This window comes from Phocoena sinus, chromosome 12 (genome assembly GCF_008692025.1).
Source record: "Phocoena sinus isolate mPhoSin1 chromosome 12, mPhoSin1.pri, whole genome shotgun sequence".
NCBI lineage: Eukaryota > Metazoa > Chordata > Mammalia > Artiodactyla > Phocoenidae > Phocoena > Phocoena sinus.
In genome coordinates, this window is record NC_045774.1 from 27,094,318 (window position 1) to 27,111,969 (window position 17,652).

General features: G+C 37.9%; 1 protein-coding gene across 6 annotated transcripts in view; it reads left to right on the top strand.

Moving 5' to 3' along the window:
- Positions 1-17,652, top strand: part of MAP7 (microtubule associated protein 7) — a 163,997-nt gene that overhangs the window by 68,325 nt on the left and 78,020 nt on the right. The gene's annotated exons all lie outside the window — the stretch shown is intronic.

Consider the following 17,652-nt stretch of genomic DNA (forward strand, 5'->3'; position numbering starts at 1 on the left):
ATAACTAACTCACATATACACTTTACAGAAAAAACTATAGTCATCGGAATCTTATGCCCTACATTTTGGAGAGGTATTTTTATCACTGTATTTTCTTCTCTAGAATTTTCTTTATATACTAGATGTTTTATCAGGTTTAATTTTTAAGAGTAATAAAATGCTTTATTCACTAAATTATTTGCCCTTTTAAAATATTATCTATCTTCATTTTCATAAATAATATTTGCAAACTTTATAATAAAAATACATCTAGGAAAAAAAATGTGAGTGATACGTAGTTTCAGTAACCATTAAGGAGCTGGATTATGGTATAAATAAATGGTTTGCCTTTGGTGTTTTATGATGATAAAATATGGAGTTAAAGTGGCATATTAGGAATATCTTTGGAGTCTGCCTTTTAGCTCTGACACTGGTTCTGTGACCTCAAACAAGTTATTTATACTTTATAAGTATGTCAGTATCATCATTGTACAGTGGGAATAAATCTCTAATTTTCAGGGCTGTATATACACTAAAGAAGAGGCAAAATGCCTCCCCTAATGCTTGGTTTCCCAGAAAAAAAATTGGTGTTACTATTATCTGTATTTGTTCAGTTAACTCACTTTATCAGTAAATTCATTTTGCACTTAATGAGTCAAAATAGACATATCTTTCTGGGTAGAAAGCATATTTACATATAGTATTCAAATATTAGGATAAGACAGTTGATGCATAATAAGCATTGGGTTTCATAGTGAATTATTTAAATGGGATAAATAAGATTGCTTGAATCAGGGAATTCCCTGGCGGTCCAGTGGTTAGGACCCCGCTTGTTCACTGCTGAGGTGAGGATTCAGTTCCTGGTTAGGGAACTAAAATCCCGGAAGCCATGCAATGCAGCCAAATTTTTAAAAAATTGTTTTGCTTGAATCAAATGAAATACAGGTTGCTTAGTAAGAAAATTGGATAAACATCCAATAGATAAAATTTATATTGAGGGGGAAATTTTTTTGATCCAGAAAATTGGTCAAAAAATCTTAGATAAGTGGTTTAAAAATACTAAATTATTCTTAGATGCTGGATTTTGGTCTTTTCCAATTTCCATCTTTTAATCTGATATTGAGTAGAGATTAGAAAAGTAGAAAACATCATAGCTTCATGTTTCCAGAAAGTAAAATTTCAGTGTAAAAACCTTAAACTCCATTTGGGGTGGCGATGAAGGGAACTGTGTGCTCTGTACACTTCCCAGGGCACCCCCGGCTCATTAACGAAGATCCATCCCGCTGTGCGAGCAGAACCTATTTCCACCGTCAGGCTGCTCTGGAATAACTATAATAAAGTATAAGAGTGACACCCCACTCCCACCCCAACAAAAACTGCTTTCTGTTGTTATTGGCCTGTTCTCACCTTTGTACTTAGCACCAGCTGATGCTGTAATGTTTATTGTGCTCTCCCACACTAGAATGTTTGCTCCATGGGGCCAGGGAGTTTTGGCCCTTTTGTTCACTACTGTATCCCAAGCACCGGCAACAGTGCCTGGCAACCAGTAGGCACCTAATCAATTTATCACATTAATGGATCAACCCCCAGTCTTCAACAGGGCAACAAAGTAGAGAAGGCTACGCCTACTCTCATTATAAAACACACAAAATAATGAAAACAAAAATACAGTTTTAAATAAAATGGACTGTCGCTACACTAGAACATGCTGATTTATTCTGTGGTTGACACAGCGCGAGTGCTTTGTTCCAACTTTTGGAAGAAAAGAAAGTTAGCAAGAAATGTTACTATCTTCTGTTACAGATGGTTAACCATGTGTCAAGAACAGAAAACCAAAAAGTTTACTTCCTTCATGAAAAAATAGGTAAATTAAGGACTCTAGAAAAATAATTCTGTGATAAAATACCAAGTCACAGGCCAAATAAGCTCGCTCCTCTCCCGAGCCTGGGCGAGGTCAGCCCTCTGCTCGGGAGGACTAGTCCCTCCCACACACTCAGGAAGGTTCACGCTGCCCGGCAAACCCAAGCTCCTTTACCAGGAATTCTACGTAGGTGTAGTTTTCAGAAGCCAAAACGCTTGTTAAGCTAGGCTTTCACAAAACACTAGCCATTCTCAAAGTAACACTGAATCTATACCTCTATCGAGAAGACAAATTGCTGCACTTTAGAGTCAAAAGACCAGGTTTTCAAACTCAGCTCGAAGGCTGTCTGTATGACCACGGGCAAAATCCCATTTGACCTCTCTGAGCCTCAGCCCCCTCCCCTATAAAACGGCAACAGTGACACCTGCCATAATCAAGTTAAGATGGTCAAGTGAGTTTATACACAAGAAAGTGATTTATAATCCATTAAGCAAATTACACAGTGTTACTTGAATACATATTAAAACACAGTGCAAGTTCTTTCCTTAAATGAGAATTTAAATGCTTTATGACTTTATATAAATTCTACTATTTGTCAAAATATCACTAACTGGGGGGGGCAAACCCCACTAAAACGTAAAAAAAAGACCAAGGTACAATTTTTAATGCCATATTTGAAAAAAAGAAATCTGGAAAGCACTGTAGCACAGTGGCTAAGATACTAGCTTTTAAAGTCAAATTGATGTGGATTTTATTCATGATTTAGCCATTTACGTTAGACAGATTTCTTTAACAGCCTGATCTCTGTACAGTGGGGAGAGTATTACCTAAATGCAGGCTTACTGTGAGGGACAGATTGAATGAGACAAAATGCTTAAAGCATCTAGTACAGTTTAGAACATAATAGATATTCAGTAAATGGCAGTTGTGTTTGTGGTTATTTCAATTCTTTATAAATATCATTGGGTATATGATTTTCCTTTTAAATGATATGGTACCAAACTTTTAAAATATATTAGCCACTATTACTCCGTATAAAAATCTGCTAGAAATTTCCCCAGGGAAAATGATTCTCCGATTTTTTCAGAGCTCTTACTTTTCTGAGCCTATGATTATTTCAATTAGGTGGTCTTTGAAGCAAGCATCAATACAACTAAAGCTTTCCAATACCATTTACTCACCTAACCCTCCGGAGATCTCAAAGTACGTTAGGTTGAATAGAGTTTAACTTCCTGTCCATAACAGAACACACAGATATTCATAAAGAAAGAGCAGGGGCAGGGGCATATCGAAGACAGAAGTTTAAAATTCTCTTTCCAGGAAATGTGTGTTGCTAGTGAACAATAAGAAGAGCCTCAAGGTAGCAGCACATATTGTCACACAGCCTAGAGATGTTTTAGTTCCAAGATTCATTACTCATAGTCTAAGATTTAAATCATATATTGAAAGCCACCAATCCTTTCTCAGAGCAGTTCATTGAGACATTGAAGTAAATGTCCTCTGAACTGACATTTTAGTACTGAATTGCAATCATCAGTTTATGGTGTTGACAGTATAATTTATTTTTCTTATCAGAACCTCCAGGTGACATGAATAAATAAATTTCAGTTGAACCATAGACCAACTTTAAAACTTAGGTTAAAATTTTAATACACGAGAATCATTCTCCATTAAAAGGTACCTTTCTATAAGACCTCTGTGAAAAGATAATGCCATAATCCATTTCTGGATCATAATATGGTTACATAAATGTATTCTTAATATCTTATCATAGACAGAATAAAATAACATTACCTGAATAGCAAGTAACATGTGATGAAGGACCGAGAAGGTAAAAGTTAATATTTAAGCTTTCCACTTACTTGATTTAATATTAACCGTACATAGTCCTCATGTTTTTCTGTAACACAAGTTATAAAGTCCTGAGTCAAAGATTAACATTTTTATATAACATTTTATTAAGAATTCTTGCTTTGAATATTTGAATTTTGTATTTTACTTCTGATAATCAAAATAATTTTAGTATATAAGCACTTAAGTGTGATGTTTTATAATTCAGTGCTATCAACACTAGCCAACAGTCACAATCAAGTTAAATAAGACAAGTGTGTCATTCAGGGATTTTAGTTGGATTCAAGATATACCATTTTAACAAAGAAAAGGGGGTTTGGGCTTCAAGAGGTGATAAATTGTGGGGAAGTGGCTAGAAAATAGAGCGAATGGAAAATAAGGGTTAATGTAGTAAGGTTTGTTTATGCAAACCCATCTCTGTCTCTGGGGATGAGTTGCTCCCCTCTGATAGCTGATTTTTTTCTTTGATATAGGAGGTGGGGGGGACACTGTCACAAGGGAAATTTATGTCCTGCTTTTAGGTGGATGGGAGGGGTGTGTGTGCAGAGAGTTCTTTCTGCATCTGTTGATTCTCAATTGCCTTCAGCTGAAAATCATGCCAAAGTGGCATCTTTTGGAGTGGTGTATGCTGATGCCCTTCGTGGTACTCTAATGGACATCTTTAGATGTAAGATTTTTTCCAATATTTTAGATTATTTCCATAAGATAGAGTCTCAGAAGTAGAATTGGGGAGTCAATAGTTTTAAACCTTTTAATGGCGGTAGATTCATATTACTTGATTCCTTTCTTAGAATTACGCCAATATACTGCACCTCTAAAACTGCCACTTTCTGCTCCATGTATTTTCAGGGTTTTCAGTGCTACATTTGGAAGCACATGTCTAGTATTCCTCTTCAGGGCCCACACTAGATGAAAAATGAGGACCATCTGACCAAGGATCCAAAAAGGGATAGTTCTAACCATCGGGGAAGCTGGTTCCAATATTCATGGCTATGTGCTGTGTTTGTAAGGGGGTAGCATAAACTGAAGCAGATGCTTGTCTCCAGGTATCCCTTCTACCAGCTGAATTTAACATCTCAAATAATCACAAGGAGACCTTTTTGGATGAGGGGTAATTGAAGATATCTTTATTGCAAATAGATCATTTGGATGTGGTTAAATCTTCATGAGTTATTCAGCTCTAAATCCAAATTAGCATTTGATTGCCAATGGGTGGGACTGAAACCAAGCAGGAGCCTATGGGGGCCTTCCTGGGGACAGATACCCTCAGCCCTGTGTCCCCCACCTCTTATTTGTAGAAAAGCTTTAGCCTCCTAGGCCTTCCCTCCCTGAGTTCCAAAGAGCAAATTTAATTAGAAAAGTGAAAAAAATGAAGAAACAAAGGAAAGCAATCAACTTAAGACAAAATGGTAATAGTTTATCCATAAAATAAAATCAAGGACCTTTAGTTCCCCCTCAAGGGCTATAGGTAATAACCTGAGCCATATCCTTGAGGTTTTGGTTTTGTTTTTTCGGTTTGTTTTTTTTTTTTTAGCAGTTACTAAAATCCCTACCAAGTAGAGGAAGTTAACTATATGCTGACCACCAGCACATAGACCCCAGACTGGTTGGAACTAGAAAACTAGTCATTGAAATTCTCAAAATATTACCCTGTTATCTCACCATCAAGCAATTTGAGAATGGTGCATGAGCTGATTAGTCACTCCACAACCCTCTTCCTCACACTGTCTTTAAAAACCCTTCCCTGAAAGCCATTGGGGAGTTTGGGTCTTTTGAGCACAAGCTGCCCATTCTCCTTGCATGGCACCCTACCATAAATGCTGTACTTTCCTTCACCACAGTGTCAACAGATTGGCTGTGCTGTCCATTGGGTGAGTGCACCCAAGTTCACTGGACTTTTCAGAAGGCATAATATGACACATGCAAATCAAGGAATTTTAGAGCTGTCACACCATCAGCCAATTACCATTGGGTAGAATCTTAAGCAGTGCATTTGAAAACTGAAGCAGCTTCTATTTATTATAAATTAATGACAGGATGTTTATTAATTATTAAACTTTGTGAAATATGCTGAACATTGTACATAGGGTTTACAGCCAATAGCTGTCATCAGAATGTTTTGAAATTACACCCATGAGAAAAACAGAAAGGTTTTTACCTCCATGCATTTGCAGTTGCTTGCTAGTTTTGTATAACCATCGAAACACAGGATGTTGATTTATGCTGTTTAGCCTTTCCTCTTCCAAGAAAATTTAGCCACTTTGAAAAAAAAGTCATATATATCAAAAAGCCCCTGTTAAAAAATAAGAACTCAATACTTAACATACTGATTTTATACTGAAGTATTAAGTTCTTGATTTTTAGTCAGATAAGTAAAAGTATTCCATGGTGGGAATTACATTCTATTAAAAAAAAATCTGCATTTATGAAGTGGTAGGGGTGAAAGTGTTGTTTTAAAACTAATTAAATGAAGAAATCTCCTTGGAAATAAGTTTTGGATTCTAAGTTGTTTTAGTTACAGTATTTTTCTACTTAGAGTTGTATCCTGAATTATGTTAGCTGGAAGGACAAAAGGTTTAAAAGAAGCCACATGGAATTTTAAACAGTAGCATTTATTCAGCTTCCTGTGTATTGTTCCTCCCTAGAATTCTGTTCTTCCCTTTCAGAGCTGTTATCTCAGTTCACAGTGTAACATTCATTAGTGTGATCATTTTTCTAATGCCTACCTCCCTGTAGCCTCTAAGTTCCATGTGGGCAGGGCTGTACCTGCCTCTGCCCACCATTATATCCCTGGTACCTAACACATTGGATGTAGGCGCTCCAGTGTAAGCCGTGGATGGATGGAGTAATGGGGAAGGATTCTTTTAATCATTCTAAAACACATATAACATTAAAGTGTGTTTTCTTTTTCTTGGCATCTGCTTGAAAGGATTGCTTGGTTACTTCTTCCTGTGTCTTCATCTGTCAGGCATTGATGTAACGCCATTTTGTAGAATAGGAATGCTTTGTGATAAATTCATTGTCCTTTAACAATTGTGACCTTTTTAAAACTCTGGACTCTTAATCATACAAAGCTTTAAATAATAGTGTTGCCAAAAAGACTTTATTGCAGTTTAAGCTTATTTATAAAGATTTTTTCCAGCATAGACCCCAGAGCATTATTATAGAACCCAGAACCTGCTTATCTCCTCAGAAGTCAAAACAGCTTATTTCTCTTTTTTAATAAACTTATTTATTCATTTATTTCTGGCTGCATTGGGTCTCCGTTGCTGCGCGTGGGCTTTCTCTAGTTGCGGTGAGCGGGGGATACTCCTCATTGCGGTGCACAGGCTTCTCATTGCGGTGGCTTCTCTTGTTGTGGAGCACAGGCTCTAGGCGCGCGGGCTTCAGTAGTTGTGGCACAAGAGCTCAGTAGTTGTGGCTCACAGGCTCTAGAGCACAGGCTCAGTAGTTGTGGTGCACGGGCATAGTTGCTCCGCATCATGTGGGATCTTCCTGGACCAGGGCTCGAACCCGTGTCCCCTGCATTGGCAGGTGGATTCTTAACCACTGAGCCACCAGGGAAGCCCCAGCTTGTTACCTCTAACTCCTTGAACTCCTTGTCTTAAAAAAGAAAAGAAAAAAATGTTGTATTTTAGCACAGTACCATATGAAGGTTATTGCTTAAAATTTTAGGTGATGACTTTCAGGATAAATTAATATTGAAAGAGCAATATTGTTTCAGTTTTTGTAAAGCACCGCGTACTTAAGTATTTTTTTTCAAAATGATACGTATTCAGCCAATATTTGAGGCTTTAAATTTTGCCTTAATTATTACAGTTTAAAGATTATTATAAAGTATAAATCTTAGTTGAAATATTGATAGTATTAAAACACATCTAGTGCCTTGACAAAAGGAAAGAGAAGCTCTGGAAAAAGAAATCTTTAGTTTCAGGTTTTTTTTTTAATTTATGTTTGGGGTGTATATGTGTGAGAGGTGGGTGTTTTAGTTTAAAATACTCTGATTTTGATATAAATATATCAGGGTTTTTGTTTTTTTAGCCTTAGCTGTTATTCAGTGTAGAAAGGAGTATTAAAATATTCAAAACAGATTAAATCGATGCTAAAGTTGGGAAGTAACCATAAAAGCATGTTTTATAGAGGACAGTGTGGTTCGTTGCACTGTTCTCTGTTAGTCCTATTTAATGCAGGAGTAGATTTTAGAATATATATAAGAATTTGTCTACCATATATGCCCACAATATAGCTTCTTGAAACTGAACTTGTGCTAGCTATTGAATAACAGTGAGTACGAGATCTTGTACTCCTTGGCAAATTTCTGGATTACATTTTATGGTGTCAGTTCATAGTGGAATCACAGGATTTAACTAGCAGTTGACCTTGGAGTAGAGTTATCTGATCACATGAAAACTGAGAGACCTAACAAAGATGTAGGCTTGAACAATTACTCAGCACATCTCACCTCTAGAAAGTACCAGTGGGCAGGGCCAAACTTCTTCAAGAATAATTTAAAACTGGGTCATTCTTTAAAGGCCCAAAATTGAAGCTCCGAGTAGCGTGATTAATAGAATTTTAGTCTGGGAAATTTTTTAGAAATATTAAAATACCCATGGAATGCCAAAGCTTTATTGGGTTTTTTTCTGACAACAATTAGATAGTAGGGCCAATGTTGAGGTCTATCATTAGCTCATGTGGTAGGGCCCATGTTTGTATAAAAGGGAATATTTGCCTTTCTGTTCTCTGATGGGCTTATTTATAGCTTATCCAAAAATAGTGTCAAAATTTTAAGGCACATATATTAAAGAAATCATCACTACTATTCTATATCACTGAAAACGAAGTGATGCTTAAAGAGATGGTTCCTATTGACGTTGACTCTGCCATACAAGTCGAAATAAGTGTCAGTCAGTAGCCCGTGTTGAGTTTATATAATGTAGCTTGTGACAAATGCCTGTCCATGGAGTCAGAGAATAAATATGGGTCCAAAAAATGGTTCAAACGTTATTATATTTTTTCTGGAAGTTTTCACCACAAAGCAGTAAAGAATATAAAGTAATATAAAGTACAGTAGTTCTCAAATTTGGTGTGTACATCCGATTCAACCATGATGTTTGTTAAAAGTGAAGATTCCCAGGCCCTACCCCTACAGATTCAAGTTCTGTAGGTCTGAGATGGGGCATAAAAATCGGTATTTAACAAATACCGCAGTGTTTCTGATGTAAGAGGTTCATGGGCCATACTCTAAGAAACATTGGTCAGCCTTCAAATACTTTTGCTTGCATGAATCCTAGAAGAAATTTGAAAAATCATGTGCTACTTTATAGACATAGAAATTGAAATCCAAAATTATTTTATTTTAAAATAGTTTAAATCATTTCAAAGGCTCTAATTTTAGAAAATTCCATAGTGTATACATGCTTTAAATACACCTTTATCAAAACTTTGAAGCTACAGACTTAAATCATTTATTTTATCCAAAAAATCCTGGTTGATTGAACCATTAGCCATATCATGCTTGTTACTGTCTGACAGAAAAGGTCTGACTTCTTTTTTTTAATGCAAATAAATATATCAATTTATGCCCTATGACAAATGACACATTATTATAGGTGGACAGGCAAAGCAAACCTTTTTACTTGTGTAGAGGTAGAAAAATTTTTCCTCTACCCCCTTAGTTTAATTTGCAGGCCTTAGTTAAAGTACCTATCAACAGACAGATTAACAGGATAAAAGGCATTGGTTTTTTAATATTTTTTTTCCCTCAGTGAAAAAATTTTGTTAATTCAGTGTCTTCCGTAGGAAAACGTTAATAACTGCAGAGAAATGCTCTAATTACTAGGTGCAGATATGTTTCTTAATATTTTTACATGCCTGAGGGCTTCACAGAAAATATATAAAAACCCAAAGAGGTGTTTCAACCCAGGGACTTATATATCATTTTAACAAAAGGTGATAAATTGTGGAGAAGTGACTAGACAAGGGAAAGGGGTTTGGGGTTTCTAGAGGCTGTAAATTGTGGGGAGGTAAATATATGGGAGAAACTAATGGTAGATAAGGGTTATTTAGTAAGATTTGCTATGTAGACTCAAGTTGTTTCTGGTGATAAAAGTCATTCTCCAAATTCTGGTATGGGAAAGGAGAGTGCCTTTAAAACGGAAACTTGTCACCTTCACAAAGGGAATGCTTTTAGACCTAAAGGGGGAGGACAGAGAGCTTCCTCTGTCCACTGTTTCTCATTTGCCTTCAGCTCAAAGTAATCCATATGCCAGAGTGGCATATTTGGGGGTGGCATCTCCTGATCCCCTTCACTTGTATAAGTCAAGGCCTTGCTCCCGTAGTATTTCTTGCCTTGTTCACAAGTGGCCCCTCTTCAGGAGCAGTGTGTCTTCTCCTTGTTCCTTTGGTTACACTTCAGAGTTTTTACACCACAGACCTTGAGCCACATATATTCAAGATGCATAAATGGTGTGCCTTTCTTATGATAGTGGGAGAAGGGGAATGTGAAAAGCAAGGTGAGAAGGTTTTAGGAAAGAATCTGGGAACTGATTCCCTTAAAACCCTCCATGTACATGTATTCCCTTTAACAAGGATTCTTTAACCTGGAGTATGTGAATTTGAATGAAGAAAATAATTGCATCTTTATTTCCAATAACCTTTTCTGGAAATTGAACATTTCCTTTTTTTTTTTTTAAACTAATTTCTGTTGGAGTATAGTTGCTTTACAATGTTGTGTTAGTTTCTGCTCTATAGCAAGGTAAATCAGCTATACATATACATATATCCCCTCTTTTTTGGATTTAGCTGAACATTTCCTTTAATTATGAACGTGAGCAAAAACCCTACAGCAGTATTAGCATTAACAGAAGTCAGATATTTTCTACACATTACAGTTGTTTCAGATAGCTCAAAAGGCAGTTTAAACAGATAACTGCTTGAAATCATGGCAGTTATGAGACATACCTCTAGACCGTGATATTTAATGGGTTAATAAAGAAGCACATATATAGCTATAGTACAGACCTTTTAACATCTTGATAAGCTTTTAAATATAATTTATTTTTTAAATTTAATGTATTTATTTATTTTTGACTGCATTAGGTCTTTGTTGCTGCATGCGGCCTTTCTCTAGTTGCGGCGAGCAGGGGCTGCTCTTCATTGTGGTGCGCGGGCGGCTCACTGTGGTGGCTTCTCTTGTTGTGGAGCACAGGCTCTAGGCATGCGGGCTCAGTAGTTGTGGTTCGTGGGCTCAGTAGTTGTGGCACAAGGGCTTAGTTGCTCTGCGGCATGTGGGATCTTCCCGGACCAAGGCTCGAACCCATGTCCCCTGCATTGACAGGCAGATTCTTAACCACTGTACCACCAAGGAAGTCCCTAAATATAATTTAAATATGTATTTTTTTGTAATGCTACGTATTTTCATTTATTCATTTAAAGATATTATCCTGAGAAGGGATCTGGCCTGACCTTTGCCAAAGGAATACAAAGCAGAAAAAAGGTTAAAATCCTTTTGTGGAAAGCCGTCAGTTACCCTTAGGAGCATGCATACCCCAGATTGAAGCCTGCTGAGCCGGGGAAGACCAAAGCCCACCAACTTGTCTTAAAGTATTAGTCCAGGAAACCCAGACTTGCTTTTTTTTTGCCAAGGAATGAAAAATGTGAAAAATCACTTAAGCCTGTAGGAGACGAATCCTAGTTTAAATTCCCTAATCCACTGGTTCTAAATCAGGGATGTACATCAAACTCCTCAAGGGAGCTATTTAAAATTCAGAATGGGAGAAAATATTTGCAAATGAAGCAACTGACAAAGGATTAATCTCCGAAATTTACAAGCAGCTCATGCAGCTCAATAACAAAAAACCAAACAACCCAATCCAAAAATGGGCAGAAGACCTAAATAGACATTTCTCCAAAGAAGATATACGGACTGCCAACAGACACATGAAAGGATGCTCAACATCACTAATCATTAGAGAAATGCAAATCAAAACTACAATGAGATATCATCTCACACCAGTCAGAATGGCCATCATCAAAAAATCTAGAAACGATAAATGCTGGAGAGGGTGTGGAGAAAAGGGAACACTCTTGCACTTCTGGTGGGAACGTGAATTGGTTCAGCCACTATGGAGAACAGTATGAAGGCTCCTTAAGAAACTACAAATAGAACTACCATATGACCCAGCAATCCCACTACTGGGCATATACCCTGAGAAAACCAAAATTCAAAAAGAGTCATGTAGCAAAATGTTCATTGCAGCTCTATTTACAATAGCCCGGAGATGGAAACAACCTAAGTGCCCATCATCGGACGAATGGATAAAGAAGATGTGGCACATATATATAATGGAATATTACTGAGCCATAAAAAGAAACGAAATTGAGCTATTTGTAATGAGGTGGATAGACCTAGAGTCTGTCATACAGAGTGGAGTAAGTCAGAAAGAAAAAGACAAATGCCGTATGCTAGCACATATATATGGAATTTAAGGGGAAAAAAATGTCATGAAGAACCTAGAGGTAAGACAGGAATAAAGACACAGACCTACTGGAGAACAGACTTGAGGATATGGGGAGGGGGAAGGGTGAGCTGTGACAGGGCGAGAGAGAGTCATGGACATATATACACTAACAAACGTAAGCTAGACAGCTAGTGGGAAGCAGCCACGTGGCACAGGGATATCGCCTCGGTGCTTTGTGACCGCCCAGAGGGGTGGGATAGGGAGGGTGGGAGGGAGGGAGACACAAGAGGGAAGAGATATGGGAACATATGTATATGTATAACTGATTCACTTTGTTATAAAGCAGAAACTAACACACCATTGTAAAGCAATTATACCCCAATAAAGATGTTTAAAAAAAAAAAAAAGAAGTCAATGTATGGCGCTTACCAGCTGTGTGACCTGAGGCAAATTACTTAAACTTACTGAAACTCAATGCTCTTATTTATAAAATATAAATACAAACCAACTTTTAGTCCATTATAAAAGTAAAAGAAGACGCAAGAGGGAAGAGATATGGAAACATATGTATATGTATAACTGATTCACTTTGTTATAAAGCAGAAACTAACACACCATTGTAAAGCAATTATACCCCCATAAGGATGTTAAAAAAAAAAATTGTACAGCTAAGACTTAATGCCTTAGGATCGCAGTTCAGTAGGTCTGGGTGAGACATGGACATCTCTGTGTTAAAGGCCCATAGGTGGTTTTTCTACAAACCCTCAAATGAGAAGTGTTTTGAAAGCTTGTTCTATAAGAACTATTTTAAGTATCATGTTTTTAAAGATTAATTGAAAAAATTCATGTCAAGAAATGAGGAAGTTTCACTTTGTAGTTTGGAACTCGTAGCCGCCTAAGGCACCTTCTGCTGTGACAGGAGGTGAGCGGGTGCTTGACCATCCGTCCCTGGGGGCCATGAAACTTTCTGAAGTTACATGGACAGCTTTTCAGGGTAAGGGGCCAAAGGCTTTCCTGAGATTTGCAAGGGTATTCATGACCTAAATAAGGGCATGGGAGAGGCAGAAAATAGCTTCCCATATACTGAGACAATAAAATGTAATCGTGAAGTGACCAAAAGACAAAATTATTAGATCTACTAAGGAGACTGTTATGAGAATACCATTAATTCCATGAGAAAAGCATTGAACTTTAATGATTTAATTTTATCATTATTTTTATATTAATTCCTGGAATAAAAACGTTTATTTTGTTTTTGTAGTACACAGCACAACATCATAGGGTGGCAAATAAGTGGTTTTGATGCTCTACATTAGGGAAAAAATGAATATAAAATATTAAAATTTATCGAGTACTTATTGAGCGTAAAAATCCGAAAGCAAAATGATCATTAAAGTAAAACAACTTTTTTTAAGATAAAATAATTTTATTTTAATATTTGGCTTACCCCCTACCTTTGACAGTTTTGTGTCCTTGGACCCATACTCTAAAATTATGAAGCAGTAAAAATGTGATGTGAAATGTATAGTTTCCTCCTTGCAACAAGTGAAAAAAAAAACACTACAAGAAAAGTATTTTTAAAGGAATAAAGAAAAGATACGATCTTTCATTTATAAAAGAAGTTGACAGGCTTTCACATCAGCATGATTGAAAGTTGATGCATCTCCCTGCCCTTTTCTCTGTAATGGGCAAATTCCTTTCTGCTTTTGGTTATCTTGCCTTCTCCTTGACCAGAAGTGCCCCCAACCCGCACGCCTACTCCAGGAAGCCTCCCTTACCTTTGTGCCTCCATAGAATCTCATACATACCTCTCTCTCAGTACTTACCTCGTTATATTTTAATTATCTATTTCTATCTGTCTTGAGAGACGTTAACTTCGCTACCATTATCCTTGTGTTATTATGCTTAGAATGACGCCTGCTCATTAAATATTTTGCTGAGTAATTACATCTATAAGCACCCAGCTCATGCCTCTCACCCATTATTTATTGTACTCGCCTGTGATTCTGTGCCACCAGGTCAGTACGTGGATCATGCTTTGGCATTCAAACTTCTGCTCTAGCCAACCAAGTGAACCTGCCCGGCCCTACCAGCAGCCCATTGCAGTAAACTGAGTCCACATTGAATCTAACGATATTTAGACTGGCCATCAGCAAGATTACCCTTCATAGACAGAGCGAGACCGGGCATGAAGCTGATGACTAAGCCAGCCACTCCCTATTTATCTTCATTAGCTTCAGGCTCTCAAACTTGTCATCTTATCACTATCTTACCAAGATTTCCTTTCTTCCTGGCTTATATTGTCTTTAAAAGAATTACATAGGGCTTCCCTGGTGGTGCAGTGGTTAAGAATCCGCCTGCCAATGCAGGGGACACCAGTTTGAGCCCTGGTCTGGCAAGATCCCACGTGCTGTGGAACAGCTAAGCCCGTGTGCCACAACTACTGAGTCCGTGTGCCAGACCACTGAAGCCCGCGCCTAGAGCCCATGCTCCACAACAAGAGAAGCCACCGCAATGAGAAGCCGGTGCACCGCAACGAAGAGTAGCTCCCACTCACCACAACTAGAGAAAGCCTGCACGCAGCAACAAAGACACAACACAGCCAAAACTTTTTTTAAAATAAAAAATAAATTTATTCTTTCTTTAAAGTTACTTAATGTCTACTCAATTATTGGGTTGGCCAAAAAGTTCATTTGGGTTTTCCTGTAACATGATACAGAAAAACCCAAACGAACTTTTTGGCCAGCCCCAATATTAATATAATCCTGAACTAGAAAATGGCAATTTCTTATGACAGCTCAGTGAATTTAGTGGGAACCATGTCCAAGCTTTCCTCCACATCCTCGGATTCAACCAACCACGGACAGTGTAGTACTATAGTGTTTACTTTGGGGAAAAATAGACATATAAGTGGACCCGCACAGTTCAAACCCACGTTGTTCAAGGATCAACTGTATAGAGGGTTTGAGAGCAGCTGCATTTCATTTTGAAAAGTGAAAAGGAAAAAAAAAATGACAATGGACTTGTTACTTTTATTTCTGGAAAACAGCAGCTGCATGGCCCTGAGGCTCCTGAATGCATCCCGAAGATTTGATGCATCCTCCACATGGGTTTAGGTATTAACTGATCAACAGTGCAGTTGAACATAAAATTAACTTCTCACTTTGATGAAATACAAATTAGTACAATTTAAGACTGAGCTGCGTGTATCAGCTGTACTCTATAGCCTGAATTTGGGCAAAGAACGGGGTTGAAACATTTATCTTGTAGCTACTGTCAGATTGCTATGAGAATTGTTTATTGTTCTCTCCATTTTATACCTTTTAATTAAGCTAGGGATGGGGAGAGCAAGAGCTAAGAAAGAGGAATATGATTTCATCCCGTGTGGATTTTCCTAGCATTTCACTGAAGGTCTTGCTTCTGTTTCTGTAGACTTGGAGACCATTGTTTTTCTTTAAAACTAACTGTGGCTTTATTATGAATTCATTAGTACTATGAACTACCAGGAAATAGTAGAACTACTGTGACTTCATGTGTACTTGCCCATGCAGGGCTGAACTTTCACAAAGCAGGTATGCAGATTCTCCCTAGGGTCAAGATAGGTCATCAGAGGGATGAGGCCCCCTTATTGCTTTTTCTCATCATAAAAAAAAATAAACAAGAAAAAGCCACTGGCTCTTCTCACGCCCCAGGACCAGGTCTCAGTTATTCTCCAGGTAGTCTAGCAGGTGAGTTTGTCTAACCCTTTTCTCAAAAATCAGCATGGTGACTGAAAACTACACAAATTCTGGAGGCAAGCCACGGCAGATCCATACCCGATTCTGACCACTTACTCTTCTCTGCCTCTGTGTTTTCAGTGTAACGTGGGGGTGCTCATTGCCTACCTTACGCGGTACCTATAGGAACTAGATGTGATGGATGTAAAGACTCTAGCACAGTGCTTATTACATTAGATGCCGCTTGATAAATGGCTCTCACAGTTGTTGCTTTTGTTAACTGTTACTAATGTATTTTTTTTTCCCCTCTACTGTGGTTGTGCTATCTTATTTAACTTTTTAGAGCTTGGTTTTTATAATGAACAGTCTGTGTTTCTCCCTTTTTACATTTAGTGTTTTCTCATTTGTTAGCTTCGCCTCAGGCTACTTTTCTTTCCCTATTGAGTTAATCCGATACTAGATAAGAGTCCAGAAGCCTGCTGGGGAGAGTGGAATGAGCAGAAGTAGCAGGTACTAAACTGGACGTTTCTAATTAGAATTTGAAGCATGGTTTTAAGTAATCTAAAAAGGTTTATAATAATCTAAAACCTAGATGTGAAGATTTATAATCAACATTTTGGACATTACATACTATTGAGATAGTTTTGCTAGCTTTTATACTCAGCTTAAGCTTTTTCTTAAAGTCAAGTTTTATAAACGGGCTAAGATTTTTTTTTTCCTAGTGAAAGGAGAATCAACAAACTTTTAAAGCTGGTTTAAAATAATCTCCAGATCAATGAAAATGAAAATGTGTTGCCATTTGTGTGTTCATTTTAGGCTCCTATGAAATGACTAAATTCTCTCTCTGTCCCTAAAAATTTAGATGAAACTGTCATTCTTAAATGCAAATTTAGCTAAATGACCTCAGGTTGATGTAAGTCAGACCAGTGTCAGTATTTGTGTAACCCCAGCAAAGGCAGCAGCTATATCAATTGCTCTAAGTAGCAGTGAGTTTTAGGGAACTGCTCACAGAGATGGTGCTGGCTTTCCTCCAGGGTGGAGTGATGTGTCCGCAAACAGAAGTCTTAGGAGCAAAGCTATTTGGCTTCTGGGCATCTCTGTGGAGTGGGCCAAGGGCTCTGAGGATGGAGGTAGGGAAGTCCACCCTCTGTCAACACTGGGAGAGTGCTGAGATGCTCTCTCTGGTACAGGCTTCTCATGAGTGGGTGCCAGACCTTATCCAGTTCAATTACCAAGGAGTCCGAGGGGGACTATTGGGCTCTCATCATGGGGGTCTCGCTCAGACTGGAAGCAGCCACACCTCCAACATAGACCATACTGCTTGGAAGTTAGTGGAGGAGGAAGGAAAGGGACAAGGAGGCAGTTCTCTGCTGAAACTGAAGATAATAGAATGTACCTTCCATAGTATTTCTGCCAGGGGCAATAGTGTTTCTGACAGCGATGTATGTCATTGTAAAACATTTTTCTTTGTTACAGAGATGTTGCTCTACCAGATATACAAGTAGAATTTCAGGCAGTCAAGAGGTCTCAGAAGTTCACCTGTTTAACCCATTTAACTCACCTAGTCTAGCCCAGCACAGGGTGCATACACATGGAGGATTTAAAAATCAGCCTAGGTGATGAAGATGAAACATAATGATGTCATTTGTATTTATTCCTACCTCCACGTATGGTGGAGTTATACCATCGTGTCATCAATGCTCGCATTGCCAAGGCTGATGTATTGTTACAGAGGATAGATACAGCAAAAATTGTATGTGACTGGTTACTCAGTGTAAAGACTTAG